The 22,615-nt window shown below is 44.6% G+C and overlaps 1 long non-coding RNA gene across 1 annotated transcript in view; it reads left to right on the top strand.

The window, feature by feature from the left end:
* LOC145861076 (uncharacterized) overlaps positions 1-20,046 on the top strand; it is a 66,040-nt gene extending 45,994 nt beyond the window's left edge. Inside the window, exons 3-5 of the long non-coding RNA XR_014380839.1 lie at positions 19,110-19,154; positions 19,290-19,343; positions 19,752-20,046. This is a non-coding gene — a long non-coding RNA (uncharacterized LOC145861076). The remainder of the gene's footprint in view (positions 1-19,109; positions 19,155-19,289; positions 19,344-19,751) is intronic.
* Positions 20,047-22,615: the final 2,569 nt, after the last annotated feature.

Genomic DNA, 22,615 nt, shown 5'->3' with positions numbered 1-22,615 from the left:
AGGAATTTGAATAACGCGCCACGGGATTCCACTGGCTGTTGAGTAGGTGGGACGATTTCGTCCCACATACCCTAGAGAGGCTAGCCAACAGGTAAACAATGCTACCAGCTGACAACAGTAAAAATAAGTTAGATGTAACAAGATAACTATCTCTAGCAAAGTTTCATTACCAAGCAGATATTATTGTCAATGACAGTCAATATCACAACTGTCATTGTTAGCTCAATGGCTAAGGTTGGTGACTCACCACTGCTGAAGGTGATGGCTTGCATGGTGGAGCAGGTGGGGACCCATAGGCAAGGCTCCTCGGGGATCTAGAGGCAGGGGCCGGCTGGTCCCCAGAGACGAGGTCAGGTGGTTCCACAGGTGTAAGGGCAGGAGGGTCTTCCAGTGCAGGAGCCAGGCGGCCCTCCAGAACTGCAGAGAGCAGGCCACCCGGGTCAGGGAACGTGGGTCCCCCAGGTCAGTGGGCCTAGCAGGGCAGGAAACACAGTAGTAAGTCCCCTGAACTGTTTTTTTAACATTTTATTTCACCTTTATTTAACCAGGTAGGCCTGTTGAGAACAACATCTCATTTACAACTGCGACCTAGCCAAGATAAAGCACAGCAGTATGACACAAACAACAACAGAGTTACAAATGGAATTAACAAACATACGGTCAATAACACTGTCTGAGAAGTAGTTGGTGAACCAGGCGAGGGTAGTCATTTGAGAAACCAAGGCTGTTGAGTCTGCCGATAAGAATGTGGTGATTGACAGCCGAAAGCCTTGGCCGGGTCGATGAATATGGCTACACAGTATTGTGTTTTATCGATGGTGGTTATGATATCTTTTAGGACCTTGAGCGTGGCTGAGGTGCACCCATGACCAACTCCGAAACCAGATTGCATAGCGGAGAAGGTACGGTGGGATTCGAAATGGTCAGTGATCTGTTTGTTAACTTGGCTTTCGAAGACCTTAGTAAGGCAGGGTAGGATAGATATAGGTCAGTTTTGGTCTAGACTGTCTCCCCCTTTAAAGAGGGTGATGACAGTGGCAACTTTCCAATCTTTGGGGGGATCTCAGATGATACAAAAGAGAGGTTGAACAGGTTAGCAATAAGGGTTGCAACAATTGCGGCGGATATTTTAGAAAAAGAGGGTCCATATTGTCTAGCCCAGATGAATTGTAGGGGTCCAGATTTTGCAGCTCTTTCAAAACATCAGCTATCTGGATTTTGGTAAAGGAGAAATGGGGGAGGCTTGGGCAAGTTGTTGTGGAGGGTGCCGGGAAGTTGACCAGAGTAGGGGTAGCCAGGTGGAAAGCATGGCCAGCCGTAGAAAAATGCTTATTGACATTCTCAATTATAGTGGATTTATCGGTGGTAACAGTGGTTTCTAGCCTCAGTGTAGTGGGCAGCTGGGAGGAGGTGCTCCTATTCTCCATGGACTTTACAGTGTCCCTGAACTTTTTGGAGTTTGCGCTACAGGATGCACATTTCTGTTTGAAAAAGCTAGCCTTTGCTCTCCTAACTGCCTGTGTATATTGGTTCCTAAATTCCCTGAAAAGTTGCATATCGCGGGGGCTATTCGATGCTAATGCAGTACGCCACAGGATGTTTTTGTGCTCGTCAAGGGCAGTCAGGTCTGGAGTGAACCGGGGTCTATATCTGTTCCTTCAACATTTTTTGAATGGGACATGCTTATTAAAGATGTTGAGGAAAGCACTTTTAAAGAATAACCAGGCATCCTCTACTGATGGAATGAGGTCAATATTCTTCCAGGATACCTGGGCCAGGTCGATTAGAAAGGACTTCTCACTGAAGTGTTTTAGGGAGTGTTTGACAGTGATGAGGGGTGGTCGTTTGACCGCAAACCCATTACGAATGCAGGCAATGAGGCAGTGATTCCTAAGATCCTGGTTGAAGACATCAGAGGTGTATTTGGAGGGCAGGTTGGTCAGGATGATATCTATGGGGGTGCCTGTATTTACAGATTTGGGGTTATACCTGGTAGGTTCATTGATCATTTGTGTGAGATTGAGGGCATCTAGCTTAGATTGTAGGATGGCCGGAGTGTTAAAAACCTCTTAGGGTTAAGAGGCAGTGTTCGGAAGTTCGGATGAATGACGTGCCCAAAGTAAACCGCCTGTTACTCAGGCCCAGAAGCTAGGATATGCATATAATTGGTAGCATTGGTTAGAAGACACTCTGAAGTTTCTAACGCTGTTCAAATAATATCTGTGAGTATAACAGAACTGATATGGCAGGCAAAAACCCGAGGAAAATCCATCCGGAAAATGTTGAGGTCACAGTCCATTTTAATGCTTATCTATGGGATATACAAATAAATTGCTCCCAGCTTGCAGTTCCTATGGCTTCCACAAGATGTCAACAGTCCTAAGAAAGGGTTTCAGGCTTGTTTTTTGAAAAATGATTGAGTAGTTGTAGTTTTTCCAAGGTGTATCTCATTACAAATGTAGTCTGTTGCCTGCGTGAATGAGGTGCTCGCTTTTCGTTATTTATCTTCCCTATTGAACATACTATTCTCCGTCTTAAATTTGATCATTTATTTAGATATTAGAGTACCTGAGGATTAATTAGTAACATCGTTTGACTTGTTTGGATGAACTTTACTGGTAACTTTATGGATTAGTTTGTATGCATGTTGAAAGAGTGGATTACTGAATCAAGCGCACCAACTAAACGGACATTTTTGGATATAAAGAAGGACTTTATCAAACAAAACGACCACTTAATGTGTAGTTGGGACAATTGGGATTGCAAACAAAGGAAGATCTTCAAGGGTAAGTGATTTATTTTATCGCTATTTGGGTGTGGGGCGCTGTCCTCAGATAATAGCATGGTATGCTTTCACCGTAAAGCCTTTTTGAAATCTGACAACGTGGTTGGATTAACAAGAAGTTAAGCTTTTAAACGATGTAAGAAACTTGTATTTTCATGAATGTTTAATATTACGATTTTGTCATTTGAATTTGGCGCGCTCCAGCTTCACCAGATGTTGTCGATTTTTACCCCTTCAGCGGGATCTGTGCGCTAAGAGGTGTCTAAGCATGTCCCAGTTCAGGTCACCTAACAGTATGAGCTCTGAAGATAGATGGGGGGCAATCAATTCACATATGGTGTCCAGGGCACAGCTGGGGGCTGAAGGTGGTCTATAGCAAGTGGCAACGGTGTGAGACTTGTTTCTGGAAAGGTGGATTTTTAAAAGTAGAAGCTTGAATTGTTTGGGCACAGACCTGGATAGTATGATAGAACTCTGCAGGCCATATTTGCAGTAGATTGCATCTCTGTCCCCTGTGGCAATTCTATGTTGTCGGAAAATGTTACAGTTAGGGATGGACATTTCAGGATTTTTGGTGGCCTTCCTTAGCCAGGATTTAGACACGGCTAGGACATCAGGGTTGGCAGAGTGTGCTAAAGCAGTGAATAAAACAAACTTAGGGAGGAGGCTTCTAATGTTAACATGCATGAAACCAAGGCTTTTAGGGTTACAGAAGTCAACAAATGTGAGCGCCTGGGGAATGGGAGTGGAGCTAGACGCCCAGTGAGCTGAGTGATCATAGGGTCCAGTGAGTAGCTAGGCGGGCTGGAGACACAGCGATTCAGACAGCTAGCGGGCCAGGGCTAGCACAAGGGCCTTAGGGGGACGTCGCGACAGAGGAGTCTGTTGTAGCCCCCTCGGATGGTTACGTTGGCTGGGGGCTGCGAACTGGCTCGGAGCAGGGACTGCACACCTAGAGGAATAGATAACTCAGGGTTTAGTGGGACGGGAGACCCAGGGCCTAAAACTAGGGCAGGAGATTTGGCGTGTAGCACTGAGGGAGCTGACTGCTTGCTGGCTAAGGCTGGGGGCTGGCCACCAACTGAGGGCAGAGGCTGCAGACCTAGTGGGGAAGAGAACATATAGCCTGGCGGAGCAGTAGACTGAGGGCCTACTAGAGCTGGAGACAGCAAAACCAGAACGACTGAAGACTGGGAGACTGTGCTGATAACATTGTGCCTGACAGGGAAACTGATTGACTCTGGACCTGACAGAAAAACTGACTGACTCTGGACCTGACAGGGAAACATACAACGACTGAGGGATAGGAGAGCACAGCTAGTACAGCAGGAGACTGAGGACCTAGTGCTAGCGAATGAGGGCCGAGGGGGGCTGAGGACTGAGAACCTAGCACAGATCACTTTTTGCCCAGCAGGACAGGAACTCTAAGCCTGGCAGGTGGAGGAACCGTGGAGACACCAATCCTAGTACAGCAAACTCAGGGCCTAGAATGACAGGTCGTCCTAAACCTAGCAGGCTAGGCAAGTGCTTACCAACTAAGTCAGGGGGCTGCGATCTGAGCAGGGCAGCAGACTGCACGCCTGACACCGAAGCAAACATGGGGCATAGCTGGGTAGGGTGCCTATGGTCTGGCAGAGCAGCAAACTTAGGACCCACTAGTGCAGGAGACTGTGGACCTAAAACAGCTGAGGACTGGGGGCCTAGCGCTATGGCTGGAGTCTGGGAACCTAAGTCAGACAAGTTTGAAGCTGCAACTAGGGCCTGAGACTGAGGGCGCCCCCTCTGGTTCGTGCCATGGAGGAAATCTTTGTGGGATATACTCACTGTCTCAGGGTAGTAAGTTGGTGGTTTCAAGATATCCCTCTAGTGGTGTGGGGGCTGTGCTTTGGCAAAGTGGGTGGGGTTATATCCTGTCTGGTTGGCCCTGTCTGGGGGTATTGTCGGACGGGACCACAGTGTCTCCCGACCACTCCTGTCTCAGCCTCCAGTATTTATGCTGCAATAGTTTGTGTCAGGGGGGCTAGGGTCAGTCTGTTATGTCTGGAGTATTTCTCCTGTCTTATCTGGTGAACTGTGTGAATTTAAGTATGCTCCCTCTAATTCTCTCTCTCCCCCTCCCGGAGGACCTGCTGTTCCCAGTCCATCTGGTCGTGTTGCTGCTCCAGTTTCAACTGTTCTGCCCACGGCTATGGAACCCTGACCTGTTCACCAGACGTGCTACCTTGTCCCGGACCTGCTGTTTTCGACTCTCTAGCGCACCTGCTGTCTCTAACTATGAATGCTCGGCTATGTAAGGCCAACTGACATTTACTCCTGAGTTGCTGACCTGTTGCACCCTCTACAACCACTGTGGTGGTGATTATTATTATTAGACCCTGCTGGTCATCCATGATAGTTTCTTGGCCATGTACTGTTATAATATCAACCCAGCACAGCCAGAAGAGGACTCTGAGGGCTATCCCTCAGAGCCTGCTTCCTCTCTAGGTTTCTTCCTAGGTTCCTGTCTTTCTAGGAAGGTTTTCTTAGCCAGCGTGCTTAAACATCTGCATTGCTTGCTGTTTGGGGTTTTAGGCTGGGTTTCTCTATAGCACTTTGTTACATTAGTTGATTTTAAAGGGGCTTTATAAATACATTTGATTGATTGGGTAAAGCCATAAACTGAGAGCCTACCAAGGGGGCAGGATAGATTGGACCAACCAGGAAGGCAGGGAACTCTAAACCTACCGTGGGGGGCAGGATACGCAAAGCATGGACACTTTACAACTGCCAAGTAGGCAGAAAACTGAAACTCCCCTACTGGAAAAGAGAACTCAGATCCTACTGGGAGGCAAATGTGTTCAATTATAGCCATGGTATAAAAGGAGTAATCAACTCGGGGCTCTATGCGTTCTCTAGAAAATAATGCATCTCTGTATAAGGTCAGTTCACACTTCACTGTCATTCATTATTTTCCATAGAACAACGCATAGCCCCTCGTTCATTATCCCGTACATACAGTGCATTCTGCAAGTATTCAGACCCCTTGACTTTTTCCTTATTCCGTTACAGACTTTCTCAAAAATGGATAAAACAAAAATTATAAAATGGCCCTCAATCTAAATACACACACACACAACACCCCATAATGACAAAGCTAGAAATGTTTGCAAATTCACGAAAGAACATCTCATTAACATACGTTTTCAGACCCTTTGCTATGAGACTTGAAATTGAGCTCAGGTGCATCCCGTTTCCATTGATCATCCTCGAGATGTTTCTACAACTTGATTGGAGAACACCTGTGGTAAATTAAATTGATTGGACATGATTTGGAAAGGCACACACCTGTGTATATGAAGTCCCACAGTTGAAAGTGCAAAGATGTTGAAGGAATTGTCCTTAGAGCTCCGAGACAGGATTGTGTCGAGGCACTGATCTGGGGAAGGACACAAGAAATGTCTGCAGTATTAAAGGTCCCCGAGAACAGTGGCCTCCATCATTCTTAAATGGAAGAAGTTTCAACCACCAAGACTCTTCCTAGAGCTGGCCGCCTTCCCAAACTGAGCAATCGGGGGAGAAGGGCCTTGGTCAGGGAGGTGACCAAGAACCCGATGGTCACTCTGACAGAGCTCCAGAGTTCCTCTGTGGAGATGGGAGAACCTTCCAGAAGGACAGCCTTCACTGCAGCACTCCACCAATCAGGTCTTTACATTAGAGTGGCCAGACGGAAGCCACTCCTCCGTAAAAGGCACATGACAGCCCGCTTGGAGTTTGCCAAAAGGCACCTAAAGAACTCTCAGACCATGAGAAACAAGATTCTCTGGTCTGATGAAACCAAGATTAAACTCTTTGGCCTGAATGCAAAGCATCACTTCTGGACGAAACCTGGCAACATCCCTATGGGGAAGCATGGTGGTGGCAGCATCATGCTGTGGGGAATGTTTTTCAGCAGCAGGGACTGGGAGACTGGTCAGGATCGAGGCAAAGATGAAAGAAGGAATGTACAGAGAGATCCTTGATAAAAACCTGCTCCAGAGCGCTCAGGACCTCAGACTGGGGGCAAAGGTTTACCTTCCAACAGGACATCGACCCTAAGCATACAGCCAAGACAACGCAGGAGTGGCTTCGGGACAAGTCTCTGAATGTCCTTGAGTGGTCCAGCCAGAGCCTTGACTTGAACCGGATCGAACATCTCTGGAGAGACCTGAAAATAGCTGTGCAGCGACGCTCCCCATCCAACCTGACAGAGCTTGAGAGGATATGCAAAGAAGAATGGAAGAAACTCCCCAAATACAGGTGTGCCAAGCTTGTAGCATCAAATCCAAACAGACTCAAGGCTGTAATCGCTGACAAATGTGCTTCAACAAAGTACTGATATATTTCCATTTTATTTTTATTAATTATCAAAACTGTCTCAACCTGTTCATGCTTTGTCATTATGAGGTATTGTGTGATAGATTGATGAAAACATATTTTATGCACTTTAGAATAAGGCTGTAATGTAAAAGATTTGGAAAAATTCATGCTGTCTGAATTCTTTCCGAGTGCACTGTATCTGAGCAGTGAAGTGTATTCATGGATGCCAAGGGAAGCCAGGATTCCCCAAAAATGTAATCAATACTAAAATAAAATGTATTTAAAATGTTGTTCGTCTCTCTCTGTGTTTTCATAACTTTCCGTCAATTCGCAAGTGGCTTAATCTCACCAGAGAAATCCTCAGATCGAGGTTAACAGCAGCCCTCTGGCTCAGTATGTGTAGCCCATGTATCTGATAATATCTGGAACAAGAGTATAACATGTTGTCACGCCCTGACCAGGTGAACTCTTCTATTTTGGTCAGGGTGTGGCATTTCTATAGTTTATTTTCTATGTTTTTGGTATAGCCTTGCTTTGGGGCGTATTTCTATGTTGGATTCTGTAGATTCCCAATCAGAGACAGCTGTCGCTAGTTGCCTCTGATTGGGGAATCATATTTAAGTTCCTTTTCCCCCCACGATGTTTGTGGGTTGTTGTCTCTTTTTGTTGGAGCAGTAGCGATACGTTTATTCTCTGTTTTGACCGTGTTATTTCAGTCTGTAATAAATAACATGAGTTCGCTCCCAGCTGCGCCTTGGTCCACTTCTTCCTTCCTGCACGACGATCGTTACAGAACAACCCACCTTACCAGGACCAAGCAGCGGGAGGAAAAGGAGCGCGAGAGATGGGCTCGCGAGGGAAAGGAGTTCTGGACCTGGGAGGAGATCATGTCGGGGAAAGGACCCTGGCGGAAGGATTCCCAGGTCGAGGAGGTGATGCCAGCCGGTGGAAGGAGTCGCAGGCGGCGGTCGAGGAGGCCCGGAAGACACCCCCAAGAATTTTTTTTGGGGGGGCTAATGGGGTGGTCCGGAAGGGCAGAGGAAGAGCCCAGACCACTGCTCTTGTGGGGGATAACGGCGATGGAGGATGCAGAGATGTGGCAGGTCCTGGAGGACCTGCGTAGGGACAGCGTGGAGGAAGAGCCTTGGGTAGCAGAGGTGCGCACGGTATCGCCAGTGCGCCTGCACAGCCCAGTGCGCTCTGTGCCAGCGCCCCACATTTGCCGGGCTAGGGGGAGTGTTCAGCGAGGACGTGTTGTGCCGGCTCAGCGCTCCTGGCCTCCGGTGCCCCTTCTCGGTCCGATGTATCCTGCGCCGAGGACGCGCACTGTGTCTCCGGTACGGCTGCACAGCCCAGTGCGTTCTGTGCCAGCGCTCCACACTTGCCAGGCTAAGGTGGGTGTTGAGCCAGAACGGGTGATGTCAGCTGTGCACTCCAGACCTCCAGTGCGCCTCCTCGGTCCAGGATATCCGGCGCCGCTTATGCGCACTGTGTCGCCGGTGTGCGGTCACAGTCCAGTCCGGCCCGTCCCTGCTCCCCGCACCAAGCCAGTGGTGTGTGCCCCCAGTCCGGCCCGTCCCTGCTCCCCGCACCAGGTTAGTGGTGCGTGTCCCCAGTCCTGTCCGGCCCATCCCTGCTCCCCGCACCAGGTTAGTGGTGCGCGTCCCCAGTCCAGTCCGGCCCGTCCCTGCTCCCCGCACCAAGCCAGTGGTGTGTGCCCCCAGTCCAGTCCGGCCCGTCCCTGCTCCCCGCACCAGGTTAGTGGTGCGCGTCCCCAGTCCTGTCCGGCCCATTCCTGCTCCCCGCACCAAGCTAGTGGTGCGTGTCCCCAGTCCTGTCCGGCCCATCCCTGCTCCCCGCACCAGGTTAGTGGTGCGCGTCCCCAGTCCAGTCCGGCCCGTCCCTGCTCCCCGCACCAGGTTAGTGGTGCGTGTCCCCAGTCCTGTCCGGCCCGTCCCTGCTCCCCGCACCAGGTTAGTGGTGCGTGTCCACAGTCCTGTCCGGCCCATCCCGGCTCCCCGCACCAAGCCGGTGGTGCGTGTCCCCAGTCCAGTCCGGCCCCGTGCTCCCCGCACCAGGTTGGTGGTGCGTGTCCCCAGGCCAGTCCGGCCCGTCCCTGCTCTCCGCACCAGGTTGGTGGTGCGTGTCCCCGGTCCTGTCCGGCCCGTCCCTGTTCCCCGCACCAGGCCCACGGCGCGTGTCCACAGTCCGGCACGGCCTGTGTCCGGTCCACCGGTGACCAGTCCTGTTCCGGTCGGCGGCTCCGCTCCGGAGCCTGAGCATGCCGCTCCACCGTGGTCCAGTCTGGGCCAGAGGGGTAGGGCTAGGGTGGAGGCAGGGGGAGAAACACGCCCGGGGCCAGAGCCTCCACCGAGGGTGAGGCGCCCACCTGGGTCCCCCCCCTAATAGACTTTAGGTTGGTGCGCCGGGAGTACGCACCGTTGGAGGGGGGGTACTGTCACGCCCTGACCAGGTGAACTCTTCTATTTTGGTCAGGGTGTGGCATTTCTATAGTTTATTTTCTATGTTTTTGGTATAGCCTTGCTTTGGGGCGTATTTCTATGTTGGATTCTGTAGATTCCCAATCAGTGACAGCTGTCGCTAGTTGCCTCTGATTGGGGAATCATATTTAAGTTCCTTTTCCCCCCACGATGTTTGTGGGTTGTTGTCTCTTTTTGTTGGAGCAGTAGCGATACGTTTATTCTCTGTTTTGACCGTGTTATTTCAGTCTGTAATAAATAACATGAGTTCGCTCCCAGCTGCGCCTTGGTCCACTTCTTCCTTCCTGCACGACGATCGTTACACATGTTGACACTGTAGAATTTGATTGATTGATACCAGCAAGTACTTGGCCTACCTTGATAAAACATTTTGAAAATAATTAGACAATCAGTTGAGCTGAGCTCAACTGTGGGTTGTCCTGGTGAATCTCACCAAAGAAATCATCAGAGCGAGTTTAACAGCAGCCCTCTGGCTCAGTATGTGTAGCCCATGTATCTGATAATGTCTGGACCAAAAGAGTATAACACGTTGCCACCGTAGCATTTGATTTATACCAGGAAGTATTTGGCCTCTTGATAAAAAAATATAAGAATTAGCCAAATCAGCGTTGAGCTGAGCTCAACTGTGGGTTGTCTTGGTGCAGCAAAATACCCCCCAAGGTAGGCGAGTTTGGATGTGGCTTCAGACCAATCAAATCACTTCCTAAGCAAAACAATTTTTGGGAAAAACATGTCTGTTCCTTGTCTGCTTATGTTGATGTCCGGGAGTAGCTAGCTTTCTAAATCAGCCCTTTCCTAAGCCATAGATGGAGACGGGGATTTGGACTTGTGGTTTTGACTTAATTCTCTGTACAGGCCAATGATTATGGTGATTCTTATCTAACCATGAATGAAAATGTTGTGCCACTGGCCTGAAATGATTAAAGGTCAAGATGTAGCCTAGTAGGCTCACGTTAACTAGGTAGCTAACTAACTTAGCTGGTTCACTGTTGCCCATGCCAGGAAGATAGGCTAGCAAGTATTTTAGCTAGGTAGCCTATGACAACAAAAACTAAATGTAATGTATGACAGAGCCATAGACCGGTTTTGCCAGTATGAAAGAGAGGAGGATGACATTGGCATTCAATTAGTCTACAAGTAGGGTGAGTCAATGTTCTGCACAAACAATTGTCAAAGACTCCAATCACCCAAGTCATGTACTGTTCTCTCTGCTACCTCATGGCAAGCGGTACCGGAGCACCAAGTTTAGGTCCAAAAGGCTCCATAACAGCTTCTACCACAAGCTGTAAGACTGCTGAACAGTTAATCAAATGGCTACCCGGACTATTTGCATTCAACCCCTCCCCCCCCCATTTTTTTTACTAACCTGTACCCCCGCACATTGACCCCCTGTAAATAACCTCGTTATTTTATTGTCTTACTTTTTTTTACTTTAATAAATATTTTCTTAAAACTGTATTGTTGGTTAAGGGCTTGTAATTAAGGATTTCACTAAGGTCTACACCTGTTGTATTCAGTGCATGTGACAAATAACATTTTCTTTGATCTCACTTTTAAAGTTTCAAAACATCAATATTTGGCGGCTGAAACTATGATTTGGGTGTCTGCCCAGCTGGGGCCTGTTCCGCTGGGGCCAGTCGGGAATGGAGTCCAGAAAAACAGGCAAAGGTCAAAACCGGGAGGACTAGTAAAAGAGAATAGAAAAACACGCTGGTTGACTTGAACAAACAAGACGAACCTGCACAGAGAGACAGGAAACACAGGGATAAATACACTGGGGAAAATAAGCGACACCTGGAGGGGGTGGAGACAAGGACATGTGAAACAGATCAGTGCGTGACAATAACTTATGATAATTGACAATGGCACATATGTTAGTATTTGTTAACCTCTGTAATTGTTATAAAAATGGTTTACTTAAACCTTAATATTCCTTTGTTTCCTCACATCGGAACAGTCTTCAGATCCAAAAAACTATAGGCCACATCTACAACATATATATATATATATATATATATATATTTTTTTTAAAGAACAGTACTAATGACACCTACTGTAGGCCAATATCCAACTATACAAACCGAGCTTGCTCTGGGTCCTCCTGCCTGGCGCGACTCTATATTTGAGAGAAATACAGGTTAGAAGGAGACAGAGGGAAAGACAGAGACAGGGGAGGTGGATACCTTGTCATGAGAGGAAGAGATTCAAGTTCTTCAGTGTCCACATTACTAAGGACCTATAAATGGTCCAAATACACCAAAGACAATGGTGAAGAGGGCATAACAACGCCTCTTCCCCCTGAAAAAACGTACGGCCCAGTACCTCACTGGGGCAGAGCTCCCTGCCATCCAGGACCTCTATAATAGGTGGTGACAGAGGAAAGCCCATAAAATTGTCAGAGACTCCAGTCACCCAAGTTATAGACTGTTTTCTCTGCTACCGCACAGCAAGCAGTACCGGAGCGCCAAGTCTAGGACCAAAAGGCTCCTCAACAGCTTCTACCCCCAAGTCATAAGGCTGCTGAACAATTCATAAAATCGCCACCGGATAATTTACATTGACCCCCCCCTCATGTTTCATTTCTAAATGTCTGCGCAAGAGTGAAGGTTTCCCGCGAGAGAGTAACGGTTAATGTGATTGGATGTTCATTATTTGACTAGGTTACCTGTGTTTGACATTGTGTTGTTATTTCACTGAACACTAGATGGTTTCATTTTATTTTTGAAGGTGAAACCAGGTACTCGGGCGAGAAAAAAAACATCACCCAAATGTATAGCCCAGTTTTATTAACAGATGTGATTGTACTGCTATTCTTTTGTGATGTGCTGTGTAAATAAACACATGCTTAGACTGCGATCCCAGTTCTTTGCTGTTTATTCTGACAATAGACAAGGAACGAGTACATAAGATGAGAAGCACTTGCACCAGGATATTGACGGCTGTAGAATCCTTTGCATGTAAATAGAAGACTGGGCTTTTTATAATTAAATATGTCAAAAATAGGAAGGAATACAGATTATGCATGAACTAACAATAGACAAGGAAAGAACTTGAATTCATTTTGACATTATGACAGTCTTTGATGGTTTGTAGTTTGCTAAGTAAACCCTCTTGACACTCCAGATCGCTGTCTGAGCAGAATGTATAAACTCAAACATGTGGTCCCCGTATACAGTATTTTACTCCGGAGGCCTCTTCCTGGTCCACCTCTGCAGAACACTAATCACTAACATCAATTAACCTCACCAGACATGCAATTACAGTACAATGCAAATATTATCCATGGTAAAAACACAACGTCATATTTAACTTAATATGTTCAAATAAAGCATATCCAGCCCTCCTCACAGGAAACCCCTACAGAGAGAATGTGTTAGAGAGAGAGAGGGGTGAAATGGAACATTTCCCAGTTATGCTCATAGGTTGTGGTAAGGATTTGGTGGGGGCACAAAACATTTCTCAGAAACAGTCTTCAGTTCTGTCTTGTTTCATTTGTTGCTCCTTTTTCTCCTTTTTTCATTTTTAATGTACTTCACAAATGGAAGCAGAGAATGTGTGGCAATTCTACTCTGTAAGTATGTGACAATTGTCTGTGGTCATGTCTATTGTTATCATCCCAACCCAGAAAATATACAGCTAATTTTGCAACGTGACAAACATTTGCAGTTTTATAGATTCTCATGCTATTCTACAAAGTATATTGTCGTGTTTGGGGCCCCCCAGAGCCAGCTCTTTATTTTGACCACACTTTATTTTGACTTAATGCTGTTTTTTTTAGTACACACATTGAAATCAAAGAGTGAAATATGTTTGCTGCATGGTCCTTGTGTACATGCTGTGACCAGCAGGTGGTGGAGGTGATCTTGAAGCGAGTTCTGCTCCGCTCAGCACAGCTTGACTCGAGTCATTCCACATTGGTAGGCTAATTAAACTTTGTGGAAAATAAAGAAAATAGCCCACATAATAACAATATTCTACTACAAATTCATAAAAATATAGGACTAATAAAAGTGACATTAATATAGGCTATAATAATTACTTGATAACACATTCGTTATAGCCTTCTGAAACAAAATAGCCTATTAAATACTCCAAGTCTGTTATAACGGCAACCAGAATAATATTCTGTGTGTTGCACATTACAGCACCGACCCTTTTCCCTCCTTATCGACAATAAACTAAGTCTGGAGGATTTGTCCTTCAGTTTAAACTCCAAGTACTCGTTCTCATTCCGTTAATTTTCCACAGGTCTTTTATGAAGGCGGGTTGTTGAGGGCGGAATCAGTTTATCAAGAGACGCACTTCCGCACTTTCATTCATTCATGAACTTCTCTGAGTGGAAGGCAGTATACGCGTAGAGCGAGCAAGTTGAATGCAAGTTGCCGTAGTCTGCATTTCAGAGACCCAAAGGCATTCCAGACGAGTTCAACCAACACACATTGAATTTACGTGAGTTTAGTATTTCATTTGGTTCATTGAATGTCCTACATTCTCATCGAAATGTATCTAGTTGTTCTGTTAATTGTGTCCCTTCAACATTGAAAAGTATTTTGCCTTTCGCATGTTGAATTGTCATGTCGAATTCGTTCTTATCGCGCAGTTGATGTATTTTCTGATGATACAGATAAAGTATAGGGCAGGCCGGGGCCGTCTCCAAAGTTCCATAGCATTCGGGACTCAGTCCTGAAGAACAGGGGCTGAGGGGTTTGTCGTTCTGAGAAAAAAAAAGGCTTTTTCTAAAATGATTTTACACGACTGGAGAGGTTACAATATTTTTTTATATCACACAAATGATCAAAATGACAAGCCTACAATTGCATACCGAGATCAAGACAATGAACGACCCGTGACTTAAAGGCCACCAATAGCATATTCCAATGAAATGTGGATACAATGATTTTAGGCCTGTGGAAATTAAATTATCATCTACAATTTTTCCAGTTGCACTCACCTATTCAAACCAAATTTTCCCGCAGTTGTATTTTGAAGTATTTTGAAAAACCTTTTAGCTACTGCCTGCTATTCATTGTCAGCCACAATCAACAGTCAGCTGTTTTATATTTGCCTACCGATTGCCGAACTGCTGGATTCCCGACTAGACTAGGCATATGCGCTCATAATATGACAACACAATCTACAGCAATTTTTTAAATAGGCTATTGGTCCTCTGTGGCTAAATTATACTGGTGTAGCATTTTCAAGGATTTGGCATATGTATTTCAATCTATCTGCAGCACTTCCTGCACCCCTTCCTGCAGCGCTTCCACGCATGGTGCTCTCCCCATTGCCAAATAAATGAATCAACACTTCTTATTTTTAATTGAATCGATTGTGGTCAGTAACCGCATATGGGGTTATAGTGTAGGTAGGCCTACTGTTACAATACTATTTAAAACGATCTATCACCAAGTAGACTAGCCTACAATTACGAGAATAAACTCTGTAAATCAATGAAGTCAATAGTGTTTTCAGCTATATTGTTATTGAAGGACCTTTTTAAAACAATACATGAATATGTCAAGTGACTTGAATAGCCTATGTGAAAAGTGTACAAATGTGTATTCGCATCAGTAGGCTAAGTGACTGAAATGCATCAGGATTGTTCAGGAAAACATTAGGGAAGCTCATCAGGTAGGCTATAGGCCTAATCTGTGTGTGTGTAGATAAAATCTGCATTGCTTTCAATTGCTAGACTAATGATCATGAGCGCTCACCTCAATTTAACTAACATTTCTCAGCCTAATTGTAACCAAATATCCAAACGGAGATTCACTGAAAACAAAAATCTGACATTGATTGATTTATCAAGATGAGTTCCCATGCTTGTCTCAAAGCAGCGAAATAATACTGTCCCAATCAAAACGATGCTGGAATGATCAATTGACCACCCATGGCAGTTACTTCATATGTATTATATCCAGTGGTATAGTGCCATTATTATAATGTAGCCTACGGGAGCACCATTTTATTATTATTATTATTAAGCCTTCGTTTCTGAATGAAAGTTGGTACCGACATGAAGCCTATTGTATAAAATAATTTTATAATACACTTACATTTTTTAATTCGTAAAACACCAAATTAGGCCTACCACCTTATTATAAAGTAGGCCATCATCATACATGAAAACATTTTCTTCATAATGCATTTAATACAAGGCTCCACGTGTACATTACACCATTTCTTTCATAATGCATTTTATACAAGGCTATGTCGAACTTTATGAGGGTTGTCAGATAGGACCCAAAAAGATATACATACAGTATATATATATTTTGTGTTAACAATGAAGGTATTCAATTGGGGAATGGAGATACAGTTGTATGATTGGAAATGATCATGCACACACAAACACTAACACACATATACACACACTCACTTTGTTTGTACTGTTATAGCCAACTCTTTTGTATTCATTATTTATAATAAAATATTCTAGTTGTCATGTATTCATTATCTTTAACTGGTTAAATGTTTGTAGTTCTCTACTTGATTTAGCTTTGTTATATTTGACAGTTTTATATATATTCTGTATTTCCACTGAAGAAAGTAATAGTTCACTACTGTAAATAAATGGACACTACCTGTTATAAAACGAAAATTGCAATGTGTAAATAGATGGTGAGAAATGCTCAGTCTGAAGCCATTCGGCTATAGGTTTCACAGCCCTATAATAATGATACAAGTTATATCACCTTTAAAAAAGGGTTTATTTACAACCTCTGGGGTATAAGATGTTAGGCAAAGTGGTATAGGAGAATCTGACATAACTTGAGTTCAGCCTTTGCCAATGAGAACCAACAGGGGCCTATAGCTTCGTACTTCATGACTGGGAAAGGCCTCGATTCTAGCCCGTAGAAAATCCTACATCCCTCTCATTAGATCAGAACGGGATGGATCAAATCAAATCAAAGTTTATTTGTCACGTGCGCCGAATACAACAAGTGTAGACCTTACAGTGAAATGCTTAATTACAGGCTCTAACCAATAGTGCAAAAAAAAAGGTATTAGGTGAACAATAGGTAAGTAAAGAAATAAAACAACAGTAAAAAGACAGGCTATATACAGTAGCGAGGCTATACAAGTATCGAGGCACCGGTAAGTAGCGAGGCTATAAAAGTACAGACACCGGTTAGTCAGGCTGATTGAGGAAGTATGTACATGAATGTATAGTTAAAGTGATTATGCATATATGATAAACAGAGAGTAGCAGCAGCGTAAAAAGAGGGGTTGGGGGTGGGGGGGCACACAATGCAAATAGTCCGGGTAGCCATTTGATTTTCTGTTCAGGAGTCTTATGGCTTGGGGATAAAAACTGTTGAGAAGCCTTTTTGTCCTAGACTTTGGCACTTCCGTACCGCTTGCCATGCGGAAGTAGACTAGTGAATCATATTAGTGGTTTGCATCCTAAAAAAAAGCATAGCTGTGTTTTTCTGCGTAACACACATTATTTGTCTACCAATATGATGCGGATCATTGTCAGGTTATTAGATATATAAGCTTCAGTAACAACAGAACAACATGGTTGTAAGAACACTTTAAAACAGGTCATTTATAAATGTGTAGAATGTGTTTGTTTTGGTTCCACACTGGTAAGTTAACTGATGTAAATTAGACAGTCACAGAGGATTTCCTTCTGAATAACTGGCCTGGGCATAACACTTTCCATTCAGCTTGAGGTAACTCTGATGTAAGGCCTGATCACGCTTGTATTGGGTACTTCTAGCTGTCACGCCCGTTGTTGCTTATCCGTTGTTCACTAGATATAATGTAATTGCAACCAAAACAATGTTGAAACCCAGAATGATTCTCACCACTGGTTCACATAACTAGACATGAGCTGGACGTGATCCTAACGCTGCCACCAATGTAGTGGAAGAAAGTGAAAGATGCAACAGCGACTCTAACCAGGGCTCATACGTGGCAAAGTGAACTCTTAACGGTCGTTGCCATGAAAGCCTAGTAGTCCTCTGGGCAGAGGCAGTAGGTCTACAATGCTGGCATATGCCTTGTTACAACAGCCTAAGTATATAACCTGATTGACACGACCGTAATAACCATCATGAAACGGCCATGGAAGTGCCATAAGTGTAAGCCAACATAATTCATTATTTTACATTAACATGTCTAACTACATTGATATGGCTTAATAGATCATAGTCCAGACTCGTTATAATTGCAAATACCAGGCAGTTGCAACAGGGACATTTAAACCAAACATATTATTTTTTGCAGGTCTTCTGTTTCCCCATATTTATTGATAAATTCATTTACCGTCATGCAAATGTATCCCCATTCACCAATGAAATACCTTCATTGATACCTTAAAAATAACATACAAATACAGGTTTACACTCCAGTCTGGAAACCCTCATAAAATCGGACATAGCAACAGTATCCCAAAATATTAAGCGAAAACAAGCAGAGAAAACAGCATTGGCATTAATAAAAATAAAACCTGTAAGGCTATTATTATATTATATTTAATTCGTTGACAACCTGTTTGATTAACAATATTGGGTTGTTAACATGTGGAATACAAAAAAGGCAGTGTACAACACCATTGCCCAAAATGCTTTGCTCCAATACGTTTCAAAAGATTGTTCCGAAGTTTGCCCACAAAAAAAAGGTATTTTCCTATGAATGAAGTCGCACAAAAAATGTATTTTCACACAAATTAAGCCACACAAAAATGCACGAAATCTGCTGAAATACTATTTATGCATATGTAACAGCGTAGGTTCCGTCCCTGTCTTCGCCCCAACCTGGGCTCGAACCAGGGACCCTTGCACACATCAACAACCGACACCCACGAAGCATCGTTACCCATCGCGCCACAAAAGCCGCGGCCCTTACAACACAACGACGTCACTGATTGAAACGCTATTAGCGCGCACCACCGCTAACTAACTAGCCATTTCACATTGGTTACACTTATTTTCACGACTTGAGTGTGCTATTGTGTTACACCAAAACATAGACGAAATGTCACATACATGCTTGTCTGAAGGTTCATATTACAATACGGAAGAGAAGAATAGATCTGCAATATTGAACTGAGGTTGGTTGTTGCGTTTTTTAATTGTCTCAATAAGACTAACCAGGATAAATGAAGGCCTATTATTAACATTTTATAAAACTGAGCTTTAGGGTAGGTGAGGTACAGCGGAGGGATCATGAAACCATGGGGCTAAAATAGATATCTCTGAGGTTGGTTGATGTCCCACACACACACACAGACTCAGAACCCTTCTAAAACAGACCCCTGGGGATGATCAGTCCAGTGGGGACTAGACTATAGCCTACTAGAATATGATATATCCATCTTCATGACTGGGGGAATCATTGTTGTGTTGTCAAAATATTTGTAACGCCACACCCCTAGATCCACCTGCTCAGTACTCGAGGACATTAGAATGATGAATGGTAGCAAAGGTTTACATAATGTTTAGACTAAATGTTTTAATTTTTAATTTTTTAATTTGCAGATACTCCACAGAAACATCCAAACATGAATGGATCGATACTTCCAAGTAAGTCAACAATGCATTTTGAGTTTTAGTCATATATAGATTACTGTAAGTGAGAAACCGTTAACAAGACCATGAGTGGGTGTTTGTACTGTAGTGACATCCACATGCATGAGCCCTTGTTTTTTTTTCTTACAGTCTTCCTGGCTCTATGTCTGGCTGGCTGGGCTGTATCTGGCACTTCTTTTGAAGGTGAGCTGTTCTCATGCCTGCCATGCATGTGTTCATTATAGTGTCAAAAACGAAATGAATACTGTACTTTTATACACTGTAAATAAGCCACTTCTCCCCGACATTTAGGTTTTTCAAACCTTGTCACAGTTTCACAGATTTACACAAAGTATTGGTGCTGAAACAGGGATCAGTCAGTGAATGTTTCGAAGTGAAATATGAAAGTGGTGACAACTTGATCTCACCATTCAATCTGGGCATTTTAATTCCATAATTCCATAAAATGATTCCTATATTAAAGCACAGTGAGTATGTATAGTAGTGTTTTGACCCAGACTGATCTAAAACTAAGTGTAGTAACTTTGATATTTAATATTGTCTGGGGTCTCTGTTTAACTAGCTCTCTTCCTGTTGTATTCTCTCTTGCAGCTCAGAAGACCTCCCCTGTCTGTTACCTCTGTAACGATACTCAATGCCAAAATATTGAGTCTGTTTATGACCATTTCACGGATAATTTGACTCTGTGGTCACGAGGTGAAATGGCTCCCCTGCCTCCCTGCCCCACCACCCCCCCCCCCACCATCTGGAAAATGCTTGTTGTGTGTTGAGAGCCAGAAGGTCTACGCGGTGTGTGACTCAGAGATCATCAAGCCAGTCTTTGAGGGGCAAGGCAGCTCCATGCCTGTCATCGAAGCCAGTGAGTTTCTGTGAGGGCCCATGACAGTACAACCTGGGGAAAAGGATAGTCAATAGAGGGAACAAACAAAGCAGATTTCAGCAAAATGTTCATAGGCGTCAATTATTAATGCTAAGGGGCTTTTGGAAGTTGTAGTTTATTATAGAGCATGGCGTGACGCTTTACAGCAATGTCTCAAACCAGTCACTGCTATGAGCATTTCCCAGCTTATCCAGCTCTCTGTTGTTGTATGGAATCATTCCTGTACTGTCATTACAGATTGTCCCAGCATTGTTTCAGCTAACCATTCCTGTACTGCTATTACAGATTGTTTCAGCTAACCATTCCTGTACTGCTATTACAGATTGTTTCAGCTAACCATTCCTGTACTGCTATTACAGATTGTTTCAGCTAACCATTCCTGTACTGCTATTACAGATTGTTTCAGCTAACCATTCCTGTACTGCTATTACAGATTGTTTCAGCTAACCATTCCTGTACTGCTATTACAGATTGTTTCAGCTAACCATTCCTGTACTGCTATTACAGATTGTTTCAGCTAACCATTCCTGTACTGCTATTACAGATTGTTTCAGCTAACCATTCCTGTACTGCTATTACAGATTGTTTCAGCTAACCATTCCTGTACTGCTATTACAGATTGTTTCAGCTAACCATTCCTGTACTGCTATTACAGATTGTTTCAGCTAACCATTCCTGTACTGCTATTACAGATTGTTTCAGCTAACCATTCCTGTACTGCTATTACAGATTGTTTCAGCTAACCATTCCTGTACTGCTATTACAGATTGTTTCAGCTAACCATTCCTGTACTGCTATTACAGATTGCACCGGCATTGTTTCAACTGTCCAGACGGGTGAGTTCCATTCAATATTCAAACTGTATTTCAATCAAAACATATCTTGTGGTAATTTTACATTAGAAGAGCAAATTGCATAACAGAGATCAGCAGTCTGGGTATTCTAAATGTGTTTGTCTTCAACAGGTGGCACTGGCAGGTTATCCAAGGAAAAAATAATCGCTATTGTGTTAATCCCAATTGTCTTCTTCGTCATCCTCATCGTTGTTTTGCGCAGAAGGACCAGTTCAAGTGAGCAAGAGGGGGGGATACAGAGTTTACTGGCTAAACATGTCCCTTTCCATAGGAGAATACAGGTGGTTTAACGTATATTTTGCTGCCGTTTATACAAATCAAATCAAATTTATTTATATAGCCCTTCGTACATCAGCTGATATCTCAAAGTGCTGTACAGAAACCCAGCCTAAAACCCCAAACAGCAAGCAATGCATGTGAAAGAAGCACGGTGGCTAGGAAAAACTCCCTAGGAAAAACTCCCTAGAAAGGCCAAAAACCTAGGAAGAAAACTAGAGAGGAACCAGGCTATGAGGGGTGGCCAGTCCTCTTCTGGCTGTGCCGGGTGGATATTGTAACAGAACATGGTCAAGATGTTAAAATGTTCATAAATGACCAGCATGGTCAAATAATAATAATCATAGTAGTTGTCAAGGGTGCAACATGCACGTCCGGTGAACAGGTCAGGGTTCCATAGCCGCAGGCAGAACAGTTGAAACTGGAGCAGCAGCACGGCCAAGTGGACTGGGAACAGCAAGGAGTCATCATGCCAGGTAGTCCTGAGGCATGGTCCTAGGGCTCAGGTCCTCCGAGAGAGAGAAAGAAAGAAAGAAAGAAAGAAAGAAAGAAAGAAAGAGAGAATTAGAGAGAGCATATTTAAATTCACACAGGACACCGGATAAGACAAGAGAAATACTCCAGATGTAACAGACTGACCCTAGCCCCCCGACACATAAACTACTGCAGCATAAATACTGGAGGCTGAGACAGGAGGGATCAGAAGACACTGTGGCCCCATCCGATGATACCCCCGGACAGGGCCAAACAGGCAGGATATAACCCCACCCACTTTGCCAAAGCACAGCCCCCACACCACTAGAGGGATGTCTCCAACCACCAACTTACCGTCCTAAGACAAGGCCGAGTATAGCCCACAAAGATCTCCGCCATGGCACAACCCAAGGGGGGGGGGGGGGGTGCCAACCCAGACAGGAAGACCACGTCAGTGACTCAGCCCACTCAAGTGACGCACCCCTCCCATGGACGGCATGGAAGAACACCAGTAAGCCAGTGACTCAGCCCCTGTAATAGGATTAGAGGCAGAGAATCCCAGTGGAGAGAGGGGAACCGGCAAGGCAGAGACAGCAAGGGCGGTTCGTTGCTCCAGCCTTTCCATTCACCTTCACACTCCTGGGCCAGACTATACTTAATCATAGGACCTACTGAAGAGATAAGTCTTCAGTAAAGACTTAAAGGTTGAGACTGAGTCTGCGTCTCTCACATGGGTAGGCAGACCATTCCATAAAAATTGAGCTCTATAGGAGAAAGCCCTACCTCCAGCCGTTTGCTTAGAAATTCTAGGGACAATTAGGAGGCCTGCGTCTTGTGACCGTAGCGTACGTGTAGGTATGTACGGCAGGACCAAATCGGAAAGATAGGTAGGAGCAAGCCCATGTAATGCTTTGTAGGTTAGCAGTAAAACCTTGAAATCAGCCCTTGCCTTAACAGGAAGCCAGTGTAGG

Source organism: Salmo salar, chromosome 16 (genome assembly GCF_965601325.2).
Source record: "Salmo salar chromosome 16, fSalSal1, whole genome shotgun sequence".
Classification (NCBI taxonomy): Eukaryota; Metazoa; Chordata; class Actinopteri; order Salmoniformes; family Salmonidae; genus Salmo; species Salmo salar.
This window is presented reverse-complemented; position numbering and strand designations above follow the sequence as displayed.